The sequence below is a fragment of the Dama dama genome, chromosome 11 (assembly GCF_033118175.1).
Source record: "Dama dama isolate Ldn47 chromosome 11, ASM3311817v1, whole genome shotgun sequence".
In the NCBI taxonomy this organism is placed as follows: domain Eukaryota; kingdom Metazoa; phylum Chordata; class Mammalia; order Artiodactyla; family Cervidae; genus Dama; species Dama dama.
The window spans coordinates 11,943,651-11,959,149 of record NC_083691.1 but is presented as its reverse complement, the minus strand read 5'-3'; the positions used below and the strand labels follow the sequence as shown (position 1 = coordinate 11,959,149).

At 38.8% G+C, this 15,499-nt stretch overlaps 1 protein-coding gene across 6 annotated transcripts in view; it reads right to left on the bottom strand.

Moving 5' to 3' along the window:
* The window catches only part of DENND1A (DENN domain containing 1A), a 523,573-nt gene that overhangs the window by 230,063 nt on the left and 278,011 nt on the right, over positions 1–15,499 (bottom strand). The window lies entirely within an intron of this gene.

The window sequence follows — 15,499 nt, the reverse complement described above, 5'->3', positions numbered from 1 at the left end:
CTTTACCACTAGCGCCACCTGGGGGTTTGTTGTTGTTGTTCAGTCGCTAAATCGTGACTGATTCTTTGCAATCCCATGGACTGTAGCCCACCAGGCTCCTCTGTCCATGGGATTTCCCAGGCAAGAATACTGGAGTGGGTTGCCATGCCCTTCTCCAGGGGATCTTCCTGACCCAGGGATCAAACCCACGTCTCCTGCATTGAAGGCATTGGCAGGCAGATTCTTTACCACTGAGCCACCAGGGAAGCCCCTGGGTGTTTAGGATCTTGCAAAACACTGTTTTAGAGGTAGGAGTGTGTATGTGTGTGTATGTACACATATGTATTCAACACCACACTTCACAGACAAGAAAAGTTTCAGAGGTGAAATGACTTGTCCAAGGCCACACAGCTTGTAAGTGACAGACAGGACTCTGTATTAAGAGACATCTCCAGGTCTGTCAGACTATAATAGGCACCTCCACAACACAAAAGTTAACTACAAATGTTTTGAGTGTCTATACTGTGCCAATACACCAGGCTCAGGATTCTGAACTAGGTGACATATTGTCCCTGTTGGCATGGCCAAATTATGTAGAATTTGTCATGCTGTTAGATGATCAAATATCTAAAGCAAAATACCAATTAACAGAAAATGATTTTAAAAACAAACACAGCTGATCATTTCCTGAGGATAAGTTACATTTAAGTAAGGTAGTGTAGCATCTTTAATCCATAAGAAATTCTAGACAATGAATTAACGAGTGTTAAAGGGAAAGGTTTACACTCCCATTTGGGCCCTGGAAAGTCCTACTGGAAAGTCTGGCTTTCACACACTTTCATGGAGTATCCACTAAATCTCTTTTTGATCTGAGCAAGTCATTTCCACTCCTGGGTCTCAATATAGAAAACAAGAGCTTAGATTACATGATACCTGTCCCCACTTTCAGTTTTGACAACGTCGATCTAGAGAAACTGCTTATCCTTTGACGTAAAGAATGTTTCTCCTCTGCCCCAGTTTACTTTCCTTAGCCATACTGACTAAGTACAAGGACAACAGATTGTCTCAAAGTTGGTCTTGCTTTCTCATCTCTGCAATCACGGGTGCACCTGAGATTCATGTGGTCTCTGGGAAGCACCACCTTTCAATCACCTCATCTCTATCACCTGACTGTGGAGGGTACAGCCTTCCTCCATGCTTGGCCCTTGACACTCTAAAGGTCTCAGAGGTAGATAATCTTAGGAGACCAGGGGCAAGAGACTAAAGATGTGAGTTCCTCAAGGACAGAGACCACATTTGATCCTCTCCTTATCTCTAACTATGCTTGACACAGAGCAGGTGCTGAGTAAGTGTTTGGGGAATGTTAGAATGCCTCCAGCTTAACATCATGAGGAATGGTAGACAAGATTATCAGGCATTTAACAAACTGCTTAATAGATCACAACTATAAGCTAGATTCTGAAAAGGTATTGAGATTGCAAGTTTCAAAAGTTGAAAAAAAGGAAAAAAAAATCAGATAATCAGATGGTCAGAGTCACTCTTCAAATACAAGAACTCAGAATGTTAAAAGATTAAATTGACACCTGCTTCATCACAGGGTTAGAGGCATCTGGATTCCTCCTCTGAACCCTAACATCGGGAAACTGATAAAACAAAGAATATAGAAAGAATACCAGGTTATTAACCTTAAAGACGGGTCATTTTTCAGTCTACTTATTTCAGCCTAGAATAATCTTATGTAGAACAATTGTACAAAACTGTATGAATCTTACAAAAGTTGTTAGCTTTCTCAATTTGAGAACTAGATTCTTCTATTTAATTATAAAGCACCCTTCAAGTCATAAGGAAGTAAATGGTGCAGTGATTCAGACAATGTGATTCAAACAGTGTTTTGATTTTTATTTTATTCTCACATGTAAAACCCACTATAAAATCAGCAAAAAGTCTTAAGTAAAACCTTCAGGGACTCTGAAAGTTAATGTACTCAAACCTTCGAAGAATATCAGAAAAACCTTTATAAATGGCTCGATTGTATTTACTACAGTTAGTGAGGGAAGAGGTGACTTTTTAAGAAACTATCCAAGGTGCTTTAGCAGAAAGAGAACTTAGAAAACCTAAGAAATTAAAGGCTTTCAGCTACTCTAGACAGAAACTGGACATGTGAGCAGAAAGAAGGAAAAGAGTAATGAATGCTCTGCTTTTCTTAGAAGTCAAATTCAATGCTTCAGTATTTATTTTTTTGTGGGGTTGGAAGGGCAATCTTTCTTCAAATAGTTTTTCTTTCAGTTGGGTGGAACCCTTCTTGGGAAAGGGAAGGGAAAAACTTCCACAAAAACCAACACAGCACCATGGAGTCAAGTTGAGTGCCTTCCACTAAGAGAAAGATCATCCAGACCAGGAGGAAGCTTTCCAGGCAATCACTTGCCTACTCAATCGCATCTCTTCCTGCCTTCCCCTCTTTGTTCTTAAAGCTACTTACTAACTAGAGTGATCAGAGTAAGTTATTAACAAGAGCAACAAGTTTCATGCCAAGATCTGACACTTCAAAACATCAAAGCAATTAAAACCATCAGAAAAAAGTTTTAGCTACCAAAGCAGAGGCAGACATTGTGGTATTACAAACTACCGCGTAAATAAGCCTGCAGCATCATACGTGAGGAAACAGCAGACTTTTTTGTAAGATGATAAAGAAAAGAGATAAAATTACATTGGGATTGATAATAATTCATTTTAATTCATGGACAGCCACTTCTCCATTCTGTGTCTGTGACAATCTAATTGATCCTGGAGTCAGAACATGCCCTGCAGATCCCTACAAAGATGCAACCACTGTCAGTGAGTTCCAGCTGGCACTCAAGAAAAAAATCTATTTTCCACCTCAAGTCTAGTATAAGTGAATATTTATATTTCTTTGAAAATATTTCTAAGGTCATAATTTGTATTTAGCTAATTTATTGCTTTAATAAAGAATCACATTTTTTAAAAGAAAGGAAGCATAATTGAACACAGAATCATGAATACCTAGCTATCAGTCATCCTGTACGTGAAAAAGAAACTAAGAAAACTTGAGGCAGTAGGAGTTACTGTATTTGAAGGCATAGGGGGAAGAAAAAAACCTCCCCCTATATAGTTTTGTCAGATAAATTCAATCTCAGAAAGTAACACTGAATTCAGAAAGATTGAAGCTATGACCAGATATCACAGTGACCACTTACTCATCATTTACTATCTGCCAAACCCTGTTCTAAGTGCTTCACATATACAATTTAACTCATTTAATCTTCACTATAGCCCTATACAGTAGGTAGCATTATTGTTCTCATTTATAGATGAGGAAATTAAGATTCTTAGATGTCAAGGTCTTGGATCTTGTGTGATCTTGTGTAAGGTCACAGTAGTGGCAGAAGTAGGCTATAAACTTAGGGAGACGAGCTCCAGAGTTTGTGCTCTTAGCTCATAGGAAACGGCTTCTGTGATACGACCTGAATTAAATAGACAATTACCGAGTATACACTATGTGTACACACCATGCCCTCAAGCAATTCAAAATAGAGAGAAAAAGATCAAAATGCACACAATCAACTTCAACACAAAAGCATTATGAAAGAGTTGCTATAATAGAGGTTCAAGTGTGCTAGCATATAAAGAAGGAATCTTTAATTCTGCCTGGGGCAAGAATCAGGCCTGCCTGCCAGAGACAGAGAGAGAGAGAGGCAGGAGAGCAGAACCTGGAAGGATGAAGACAGGAAGCAGTTAGTCTTCCTCCCTGGGAGTCTGCTCTGGTGGTAATGCTGGGTCAAGTGAACACAGCCGTTTCTTAGGCCACTCCTGCTCTACGCAGTGATGCCTGTGGAGATTTGAACAGGAAATGACAATTTAGTCAATGACTATGTGACTAGTGAGAAGTGGGTGGATATGGAAAATCTCATACGAGTTGCCATGACTATTCTGTTGCTTGGATTCATTCACCATCTACTCTCACCAGTTGTACTAATTAAATCTTCAGAGCTCTTCCAGGATCTCTATCGCCTTCTTTGCTTCAGAAAGTCAATCAGAGTTTATTGCCCTGAAAAGGTAGGATTCAGAGTCAACATTTACTAAATGAGTAGTATATGTCCAGCAATGGGCTACAGGCTTTCATATCTTTCAAAAACCCTGAGGGGAGTATTAACACTACCCTCTTTTTACTGAAAAGATTAAGTTGCCTGGGGCAACATGGCTAGGGAGGATCAAGTTACATAGGAAGAAATTCAACAAAACCATCTTGACTTGAAGCCTGGTGCTCTCTCTTTCCGTGTTGCTGTCCTTTTTCTTGGGAAAAGATAGCAGAAGCAGGGCTGTCTGAATCATCTAGCAGGGAAAACACATAGATATCAAGACAGCAGAAGAGAAAAAACATGAATTTTCACAAGGTCTATATGAACTCCTAATGATATAGTCTAACCTCATATCACACTTCATTTGCTCATCAGTGACCATGCTTTCAGCTTGCAGAAATTAAAAAAAATTTTGAGTTCTTGACCTCTGACCACATAGTAGGTACTCCAATTGTGTTAACAAAATCCATAGATGTCTGCCAATGTGAGTGCCATTAGGGCTTTTCAAGTATATTAAGATGTCAGTGACCTGAACATCACCTATCAGTGTTTTTTGGTAGAGATCTGATTCTTAAAAGAGTCATATAAAAAAGTTATCAATTCTATAATCTAAGGAACATACAATTTATTTCACAAACTGACTACACCACTAAAATAATACACAAGATACTCTGCCAATGTTCTCAATGCAATGGCTGGAAAGAAACATCACCTCTCTATTTATGCAGATTTATCTAAAATTACCCTAGTGGACTACATCAGCACCCAATAGTACTGAGAGCTTAAATTACTCTTAGCTCTGTCTTATTCTAGACTAGCCAGTGTCAAAAGTCAAAGCTCTCTCAGAAATATGGAAATAATTTTTTAGTGCTAATCTGTACTCACAAATGGAGAAGGAAATGTCAGCCCACTCCAGTATTCTTGCCTGGGGAACCCCGTGGACAGAGGAGCCTGGTGGGCTGCCGCCTATGGGGTCGCACAGAGTCAGACACGACTGAAGCGACCTAGCAGCAGCAGCAGCAGTACTCACAAATGTCTTCTAAACAAACTTAATCAGCCTTTATTACATGGTCTCAATATGAAAAGGACTCTACTGATGCAAAATAATCAAAGAATAAATACTGTCTTAGAGAACTGGTTCTGAATCTGGTCATGTATCAGTAATTTGGGAAACCTTAAAAAAATAGACATTCCACAGTCCCATCTTAGACCTTCTGAATCAGAATGTCTAGAGGTGGTACCCAAGAACTTAAACTTTTATCTATTATTATTTTTAATTTATTTAAATTGGAGAATAATTAGTTTACAACATTGTGATGGTTTTAGCCATACATCAACATGAATCAGCCACAGGTATACATTTGTCCCACCCCATCCTGAATCCCCCTCCCACCTCCCTCCTTAGCCTATTCCTCTGGGGTTGTCCGAGAGCACCGGCTTTGAGTGCCTTGCTTCATGCATCGAACTTCTACTGGTCATCTATTTTACATATGGTAATGTACATGTTTCAATGCTATTCTCTCAAATCATCCCACACTCTCCTTCTCCCTCTGAGTCCAAAAGTTTTTGTTCTTTACATCTGTGTCTCCTTTGCTGCCCTGCATGTAGGATCATTGGTGTCGTCTTTCTAAATTCCATATATATGCGTTAATATATAGAATTTGTCTTTCTTTTCAACTTACTTCACTCTGTATAATAGGCTCCAGGTTCATCCACTTCATTAGAACTGACTCGAATGCATTCCTTTTTGTAGCTGAGAACTTAAATTTTTAATAAGCTCTCTGAGTGATTTCTAACACAACTAACTCAGGGATCAGCATTTGGGAATCACTAACAATCTGAATCCTCTGTTTAGTCCAAAACATGTGCTCAATGTGCAAGAAGGGCAGGAGAGGAAGTAAGAACTAGTAGGGAGACCATGGCTGGTTGAAGTCACAATTTTTAAAGTACTGCAAATTAAACTGTTGTTACTCTATATATTATAAAGCTTATACATTCTCTATAACATCAATGTTCTTCATTCTTATAGTCTAACATGAACAAGAGAAAAGAAACTCGCACATAATTAAATGAAGAACATAGTTCAAAAAGCAGCTAAGTGTATTTACATTTAAAGACCAGAGAAAAACCACATAAATAAAACATACCAATCTTTTCTATTTCCTGCCAATGGAAGTTCCTTTCATTTATTTCTAACAGTTTTTAATATTCTCTGAGCCACAATAAAATTTTATGTGATGGAGATTAGAGAGGCTATGCTATTTGAAAGTTTGGCTGCAGAGTCTGTATTTCATGCCACTTCATTACATTTTGTTAAGGATTTCCCTCTTCACCAAAAGGGATTAGTTTTCTTCTCACTTCTTTGAATACTCTTCTTAGGTTGTTAGTGTGAACTAGGTTAATCTCTCTTTTAACATATAAAAGATGAACAAACAAAATGTTCAATTTATTTTATTTTTTTAAATGGAACACTAAATTTAGTCTTAGAATTCTCTGTTTGGTAAGTTTCCAGTTACAAGGTCTTGGCTTCCCTTGAGCACAGTTTGAAACAAAATAATGCAGTTTGTTCCGACGGCTGGAACATGCAGAGTGGAGTGTGCAGGCAGAGAGGCCCTGGCTCTGGGCCAGAATTTCAAACCTTCTAAAACTGCCACTCTCATCTAGGCTCCAAGGGCTGCAGATAAGCGAACAGGATTAGTTCTTTCTAGCCCAGATGAGCTAGAAAAGCTTTATACACATCATTTAGGGACATGGCCCACTCTACAAGTCAGGGTAGTCATGACCAGGTAGAGCTGATCAGGAAAGAAGTAAAGATGAAGCCAAGATCTGAAAAATTCCCTAGTCCACAAACTGACTCTTCTTAGGTCACAAGTCTGGGTGGTGCTAAGACAGTGGATGCTGTGAATGGAAGTGGATAGGACAGGACTGGAGCAAGGCTGGGAAGTTACCCAACCCTTCACACCAACACTGAAGTGTCTACTAAAGGCCACAACTGAGGGTGCTGCGGGAAAAAAGAAGTATCACCCACCACTCTCCAGGCCATCAAGTCCTGCCCAAGACACATTTTCTGGGACTAATAGGAAGAAATTGACAGGGAGAGATACTGGGCTTTTTTGGGTTTTTTCCTTCTCTACAAGGTGTACTTGGAGAAGGAGATGGCAACCCACTCCAGTATGCTTGCCTGGAAAATTTCATGGACAGGGAGCCTGGTGGGCTTATAGTCCATGGGGTCACAGAGTCAGACAAGGCTGAGTGATTAATCGACACAACATACTATTAGAAAAATAGTAATTCTTTTCATAGTTGTGGGTATCACACAAATAATTAGGTGTGGAGGCTCAATTAATTAGGACTTCTGTTGCAATCAGATGCTATTATTTCTATAAAGGTCTTATTTTAGACCTACTTGCTATCCACAAGAGTTACCAAAAAAACAATCTGAGTTAAACTCAGATACGAAAATCTGGAAGAAAAATGGGGCCTTTTTGCTAGAAGAAATCTCATTGAAGCATTTACATTAGAGAACAAGATGTAGTTAAATCTTCCCTATTTATCATTTATAAAGGAAAACAATCAATATACACTGCACAAAAAGAACAAGAAGTTAACATTTTTCTTACACAGAATATCACAACATTATTGACCGAGAAAGCCTGAAATGAATATTACCTGACTCTGAACTAAACATGGCTGGGTTTGTCTCTATTGACACACAGTTTTATGAAACATGGCACTCTGGGATGTTCAACAGCTTTTATCTTTCAGATGCCTGATGGGTCTGAGAAGCATCAAGCCTACATCTTTATGAAACAAAATTGAGAAAAATGTGGTTTGTCAAGGTATGGCAGGCCACATCTGGATATGTCAAGAGAGGGCCATCAAAAAGTTCAGGCTACAGTATTCTTTGCATTTTCCTTCATCAAAAAGATAATAAAAAGTCAGTATTGAGTAAGTAAAAGGCAACAATTAGAAAGCTTTTAAACTCTAAAATTGAAGAGGTCCAAAGGCTTGGATAAAAGGGATGTCTACTCAGCTACCTATCCCCAGAGAAACTGCACAAAACAGATCAGGATGTTGCTGAACCCCTGTGAGGTAAAAGATGACCCTCTCCTTCCCTAAAGAGAGCTCCACCATCAATTAGTAAAACTTAGAACTCAGTTAAGAATCAACTGTCTGTTTAAAAGTTTTTAAGTCAAAGTAATGTGTTTATAGCCTGAAAAACAAAACAAAAAGTGTTAAAGACTTATACTACTGACAAATAGCAGCCCGTCTCATGATATCCCTTATCCTTAATCAAAAGTAATCACATTCAACACAATATTTAGATCCTTATTTTTAAAAAGTATTTAATTTAAAATTTTAAACATTAGTATTTGACTTCCCATCATAGATATTAATAATTTATCAAAAACATATACATACACCTTATGCCAGACTATTCTAGGAGTTTTGCAACTATTTTGTTTGACATGAGGTCATTGGTGACCAAACAAAAGCTGTTTCAGTGGAGATAGGGGCTAAATCACAACACAAGACAGAGGAGAGAATGAGAGGAGAGGAATTGGACACTAAACAGAAGTAACTCTCCTGAGGAATTTTATTCTAAAAGGAAGAAAAGAAATGGGATAAAAGGGACGTGTTTAAGGATGTTTTGTTTTGAAGTTTGGGAGACACTATACTGTGCTAGTAAGTGCGTAAGACTGTACCAGTAAAGAAAAAAGAAAAAAAAAAAAAATGATGCAGGAGAGAGAAAGCTCAATGCTGGAGGAATTCCGTAAGGTAACAAGAAGGATGTTGCAGTGTTAGCTTTCCTATGAGGCACTCCTTGGTCATCTATCTAAACTGCCATCCCTACCACACCCATCCCCATCCAATCTCCTCCTCTGCTTTATTGTATTCCCTGCATTGGAGAAAGAAATGGAAACCTACTCCAGTATTCTTGCCTGGAGAATCCCAGGGATGGAGGAGCCTGGTGGGCTGCTGTCCATGGGTTTGCACAGAGTTGGACACGACTGAAGTGACTTAGCATGCAGTACTTAGAACTAGTTACTATTCTATATTTTTAACCCACCTCATTTACTGATCTACTCTACTAGAACATAAACTTCATATGAGGACAGGGACTTTTGCCTATTTTGTTCACTGCTGTATCACCAGTACCTATAAAAGTGCCACAGAAACTATTTGCTGAATGAAGTCAGGTGGACAAGTGGAATGGTTGGCCTAGAGAGAATGGACAGTTCGTCCACAACAGAGAAGGTGAGTGGAGGACTAGCTACCACAGGTTGACAGGTGTGGTAGGGGCTGGCGCCACTCTCTCCTGAGCACTTTCATTAGATAAAGATGGAATTTTAGGTAAGAAATATTTTTCCCTTAGAAGTTTAGGCACTGCTTCACTATCTTCTCATTTCTAGAACTGCCACTGAGAAATCTTGTGCAAGTCTGATTCTTAATGTTTATACAATGACTACTTTGTCTCTATCTCTGTATTGTAAAATTTCATGATAAAAAGGGCTTTTTAACTTTCAAAGAATTCCTGAAGCCAAAACCTCCCTTCCCCTGACACTACATCATAATGACCTATGTGCTTGTCTCTTCTATGACTACCATGTGGCCTTAGGCAAGTTAACCCATGTCTCTGAGTGAATGGATCATTCTGTAAAATGGGGATAATATTGCTTTTTAAACTTTTTAAGAACTCTGAAATATATATATACATATAAAAGCACGTATGCCATATAAGCAACATTTAAAAGAGAAAAAATTAAGACTCCAAAACCCAGCACATGTTTAGAGTTGGCCAACTACTGCCAAGCCAGACTTCAGCAATATATGAACCGAGAACTTCCAGATGTTCAAGCTGGTTTTAGAAAAGGCAGAGGAACCAGAGATCAAATTGCCAATATCCACTGGATCATCGAAAAAGCTAGAGAGTTCCAGAAAAACATCTATTTCTGCTTTATTGACTATGCCAAAGCCTTCGACTGTGTGGATTACAGTAAACTGTGGAAAATTCTGAAAGAGATGGGAATACCAGACCACCTGACCTGCCTCTTGAGAAACCTATATGCAGGTCAGGAAGCAACAGTTAGAACTGGACATGGAACAGCAGACTGGTTCCATATAGGAAAAGGAGTACGTCAAAGCTGTATATTGTCACCCTGCTTCTTTCACTTACATGCAGAATACATCATGAGAAACGCTGGGCTGGAAGAAGCACAAGCTGAAATCAAGATTGCTGGGAGAAATATCAATCACCTCAGATATGCAGATGACACCACCCTTATGGCAGAAAGTGAAGAGGAACTAAAAAGCCTCTTGATGAAAGTGAAAGAGGAGAGTGAAAAAGTTGGCTTAAAGCTCAACATTCAGAAAACTAAGATCATGGCATCTGGTCCCATCACCTCATGGCAAATAGATGGGGAGACAGTGGAAACAGTGTCTGACTTTATTTTTTTGGGCTCCAAAATCACTGCAGATGGTGACTGCAGCCATGAAATTAAAAGACGCTTACTCCTCGGAAGGAAAGTTATGACCAACCTAGATAGCATATTAAAAAGCAGACACATTACTTTGCCAACAAAGGTCCATCTGGTCAAGGCTATGGTTTTTCCAGTGGTCATGTCTGGATGTGAGAGTTGGACTGTGAAGAAAGCTGAGCGCCGAAAAATTCATGCTTTTGAACTGTGGTGTTGGAGAAGACTCTTGAGAGTCCCTTGGACTGCAAGGAGATCCAACCAGTCCATCCTGAAGGAGATAAGTCCTGGGTGTTCATTGGAAGGACTGATGCTATAGCTGAAACTCCAATACTTCGGCCACCTCATGTGAACAGTTGACTCATTAGAAAAGACCCTGAGGCTGGGAGGGATTGGGGGCAGGAAGAGAAGGGCGTGACAGAGGATGAGATGGCTGGATGGCATCACTGACTCGATGGGCATGAGTCTGAGTAAACTCCGGGAGTTTGTGATGGACAGGGAGGCCTGGCATGCTGCGATTCATGGGGTCAAAGAGTCGGACACAACTGAGTGACTGAACTGAACTGAACTACAGCCCAAAGGCTAAGTTTGGTGTGCCTTCTATTTCTGTAAATAAAGCTTCTTACAACAGCCACTCTCACTAGTTTACTGACTGTAAACAACAAGGTCATGCTGTGTGCTTGTTAAGTCCCTTCAAGCTGTGTCCGACTCTTTGCGACCCCATGGACTGGAGCCCACTAGGCTTCTCTGTCCGTGGGATTCCCTAGGCAAAGATACTGGAGTGGGTTGTCATTTCCTCCTCCAGGGGATCTTCCCGACTCAGGGATCGAACCCATGTCTCTTATGTCTCCTGAACTGGCAGGCAGGTTCTTTACCACTAGCACCACTTGTGAAGCCCTTGAGTCCAGTAATTGTACCAAAGATCATATTTACTATTGGCCCCTTTAAAAAAGTATGCTGATCCCTAACCTAGCTCAAGACAGAAAACAATATTTCTGATGTCACATGTATGCCTCTTCCCAACTATACTCCTTTCACTCCCTCTGAGGAAACTACTACTTAAATTTTGTATTAATCATTCCCCCTCCTTGTATATGCATCCTTAAATAATATGACCATTTAGTTTTTCTTACTTGAACTTTATATTAATGAAATCATATTCGATATTCTTCTGCAACTTGTTTCTTTTACTCAGAATCCTGTATGAGAGGCCCAATCATATTGATAGTGGAGTTCATCTTCACTTACACAGTATTCTACTGTACAACTATGCAACAATTTATGAGTTCTCTGTTGATGGTCATGGGGCCTGGGTTTATAAAACAAAAAACTATGCTATGAACATGGTTGCACATGTATCCCACTATACATGATCAAAAACAGCATGTAGGTATGTGCACATAGTACCCCCCCCCCCCCGCACCCCCCCCACCTGCCCCACTCCACCCAATTCTGCCCAAGAACGGAACTGCTCAGTTTGGGGTATATGCAAATACTTCTATACCACATGCTCTTCAAAGCCTAGTATATGAAATTCTCTAGTACATCTGCAACATAACACTTGGCTTTATCAGACACCTAATTTTTACAAATTTAGTGTTTCAATCACTGTAGTTTTAATTTGCTTTTCTGCGATTAATGTGGTTGAGCATCTTTCCTTATATTTATTAGCCACTTGTGTTTTTTCTGTGAAATGCCCATTTGTGCTTTTAGCCAACATTTCTATTGATAGATTTGTCTTCTGCTTTTTTTTAAGTGTAGTTTTTCATATATTTCAGATATTAATCTTTTATCACTTTTATATATAGCAAATATTTCACCTCAGCTTGTGACTTGTCTTTCCATTCTTTGAATGGTATTTTTTAATGACAAAAATTCACAATTTTAATCTTTCTCTTTATACAATGCATAATTTGAATTATTTAACTGAATCCATTTCTACTCCAAGATCACAGATCTACTCCTATTTTGTCTTCTAACAGTTTTAAAATTTTGCCTTGATCCATTTGGAATTCAGTTTTGCATGTTGTATAAGACATAAGTTATCTCCCTTTTCTTTCCTGTGTTGATTATCAGTTATTCCAAAGTCCATCCTTTCCCCCAGATTTTACAATGCCACCTCTATGGTATATGAAGAACCCACACACATGTGATCTGTTTCTGCAATCTCTATTCCATTCTACCAGTCTATGTGTGTATCCCTACACCATTACTCCCCATGTGACAGCTGGTGGTAAAAAAATCCACCTGCCAATGCAGGAGATGCAAGAGACTAGGGTTCGATCCCTGGGCTGGGAAGATCCCCTGGGCAAGGGAATGGCAACTCACTCCAGTATTCTTGCCTACAAAATCCCATGGACAGAGGAGTCTGGTGGGCTAGAGTCCATGGAGTCACAGAGGTGGACATGATTGAGCATGCACGCAGGCAAATGCCATTAGTAGCATCTTAATTACTAGATCTCCATATAAAGTCTTGATGTCTGATAAAGCAAGCTTTGGGTGGCTCAGATGGTAAAGAATCCACCTACAATGAGGGAAACCTGGGTTTAATGCCTGAGTTGGGAAGATCCTTTGGAGGAGGACATGGCAACCCATTCGAGTGGGTTGTCTAGAGATTCTCTTGCCTAGAGAATCCCCATGGACAGAGGAGCCTGGTGAGCTACAGTCTATGGGGTCCCAAAGAGTGGACATGAACGAGCAACTAAGCACAAAGCAAGCTTTGCCAACCATTCTTCTTCTTCAAATATGTCTTGGCTCTTCCTTTGGCTTTCCACATTAGTTTAGAATCAGTTTGCCAAGTACTATGTAAAATCCTACCGGGATTTTGAATAGAAATGTATGCAATCTATAATATACATCATTTTGGAGTGAAATGACACCTTCAATATAATGAGTCTTGCTGTTCATGAACATGGTCATGCTTTTTCTCGACTGAAAATTCATATATCAACATATGAAGTTCCCCTTGCAAAAAAATAACATTGTGAGTTATAATAATAGATTTCCTAGTATTACCAGGCTTACATTTCTGGAATAAAATCTAATCAGTTACTATGAATTGTATTTGTTACGTATTTGCTACTGTTTAGATTAAGATTTGGAGAAGGCAATGGCACCCCACCCCAGTACTCTTGCCTGGAAAATCCCACGGACAGAGGAACCTGGTGGGCTGCAGTCCATGAGGTCTCGAAGAGTCGGACACGACTGAGCGACTTCACTTTCACTTTTCACTTTCATGCATTAGAGAAGGAAATGGCAACCCACTCCAGTGTTCTTGCCTGGAGAATCCCAGGGACGGGGGAGCCGGGTGGGCTGCCGTCTACGGGGTCGCACAGAGTCGGACAGGACTGAAGTGACTTAGCAGCAGCAGCAGATTAAGATTTCTACAGTTATGCTAATGAGTAAGATTGGCTGATAAGGTTTCTTTTTTGTGTGTCTCTTCATGTAGCTAAATGTCAAAATTATACAAGTGTCACAAGAAAAGCTGAGATGTGTTCTTTCTTTTTCCTTGACTCTTAAGAAGTTTGTCTAAGATTAAAATTACCTGTGATAAAACATACTTGTAAAACCATCTGGGCTGAGTGTTTTGAAAAAAAAATTTTTATATATAAATTTCTAGAAATTAAATGACCTATTCAATTTTTATTAAGAAGAAATAGGAAATTCAATTTTTATATTTCTTAATTCAATTTTGGTAAATTATATTTTTCTGCTCATTTCACCTTAGTTTTTGAATACTGGCATAATATGGGTAACAGAATTTTCTTAATACCTAAAATTTCTGCTGCATCTGCTCATTTTGCTTGCTAATTTACTCCTTTATTTCATTTTAGTTTTGGGAAGGAGCAGAAATAACTGCATGTTTAATCCACTACATTTATCTAAACAGTATCACAAAAAAGATACATTCTTACTTATCTCTAAGACTGAGAAATAAAAGAACATACTACAAACTGTTGTGGTGAAAATTAAATGAGTTAATAGATGAAAAGGGCTTAGCACAGTGCCTGGGCACATATTAAGGGCTCAAAAATACTATGATAATATCATAGAGAATTCAATTCCACTGCTATGATGTCTTATTTTGGTTCTACTTAAGTTTAATTTTAATAGTTCAAAGCAATAGTAACTGGTTATGAACTAGACTCTTTCAAAAAATGTACTCAATCTAATCAGTCTCATAAGGAGGTAATAATTGGCAATATTCTCATTCTGAAACTCAGTCTGGTGTTCAGGCCCTGAGATTATGAACTACATTTACAGTCCAAAATAAAGTGCAAAACAAAGGAAGAGGTCTATTATGGGCTGTTTTCCCTTGAGGGTAAGGGCCATGCTTCTATCACCTATTAGTGCTATAAGCCTAGCACCCAACAGGCAATTAAAAAATTGTGCATACCTGACAAGCAAACAATAGCAAAAAAATAGAGCAATAAAATTACAATGAAAACCATAAGGAAAATTCTAATGGTCTCACTAGTTTGCATTTATTAGGCGCCTTGAATTCATAGATAAACACATAGGTAAATCAGAGGCCTATGATTCTATCCATAGGTCCTTCAATAGGGAAATTCCCACAACAAGGTCTTTCTACCCTTTATAACAGTCCATTTCTTTATATAAGTTTTACCTCAAAAATAAAAATACTGTAAACATAATAAATTTTAGTTAACAAACATACTCATTTGGAGGAAGCATAGTGATGTTTGTGATTTACTTTGAAATACATCAAAAAATAAGATGGTTTGAAGAAAGGTATGAGGAATGGATAAAAATGCACCAAAGGAAGCATAGTAATATTAAATGGCAGAATCTAGATGGAATTATGCAGGTGCAGGAATTATGCAGTATGCAGTATGCAGGAATTATGCACTGCAAACTGATTTCAATTTTTCTGTTGGAGAATTTTCATAACAGGTATTGGGAAAAATACAAAGTCTTATACTTAGC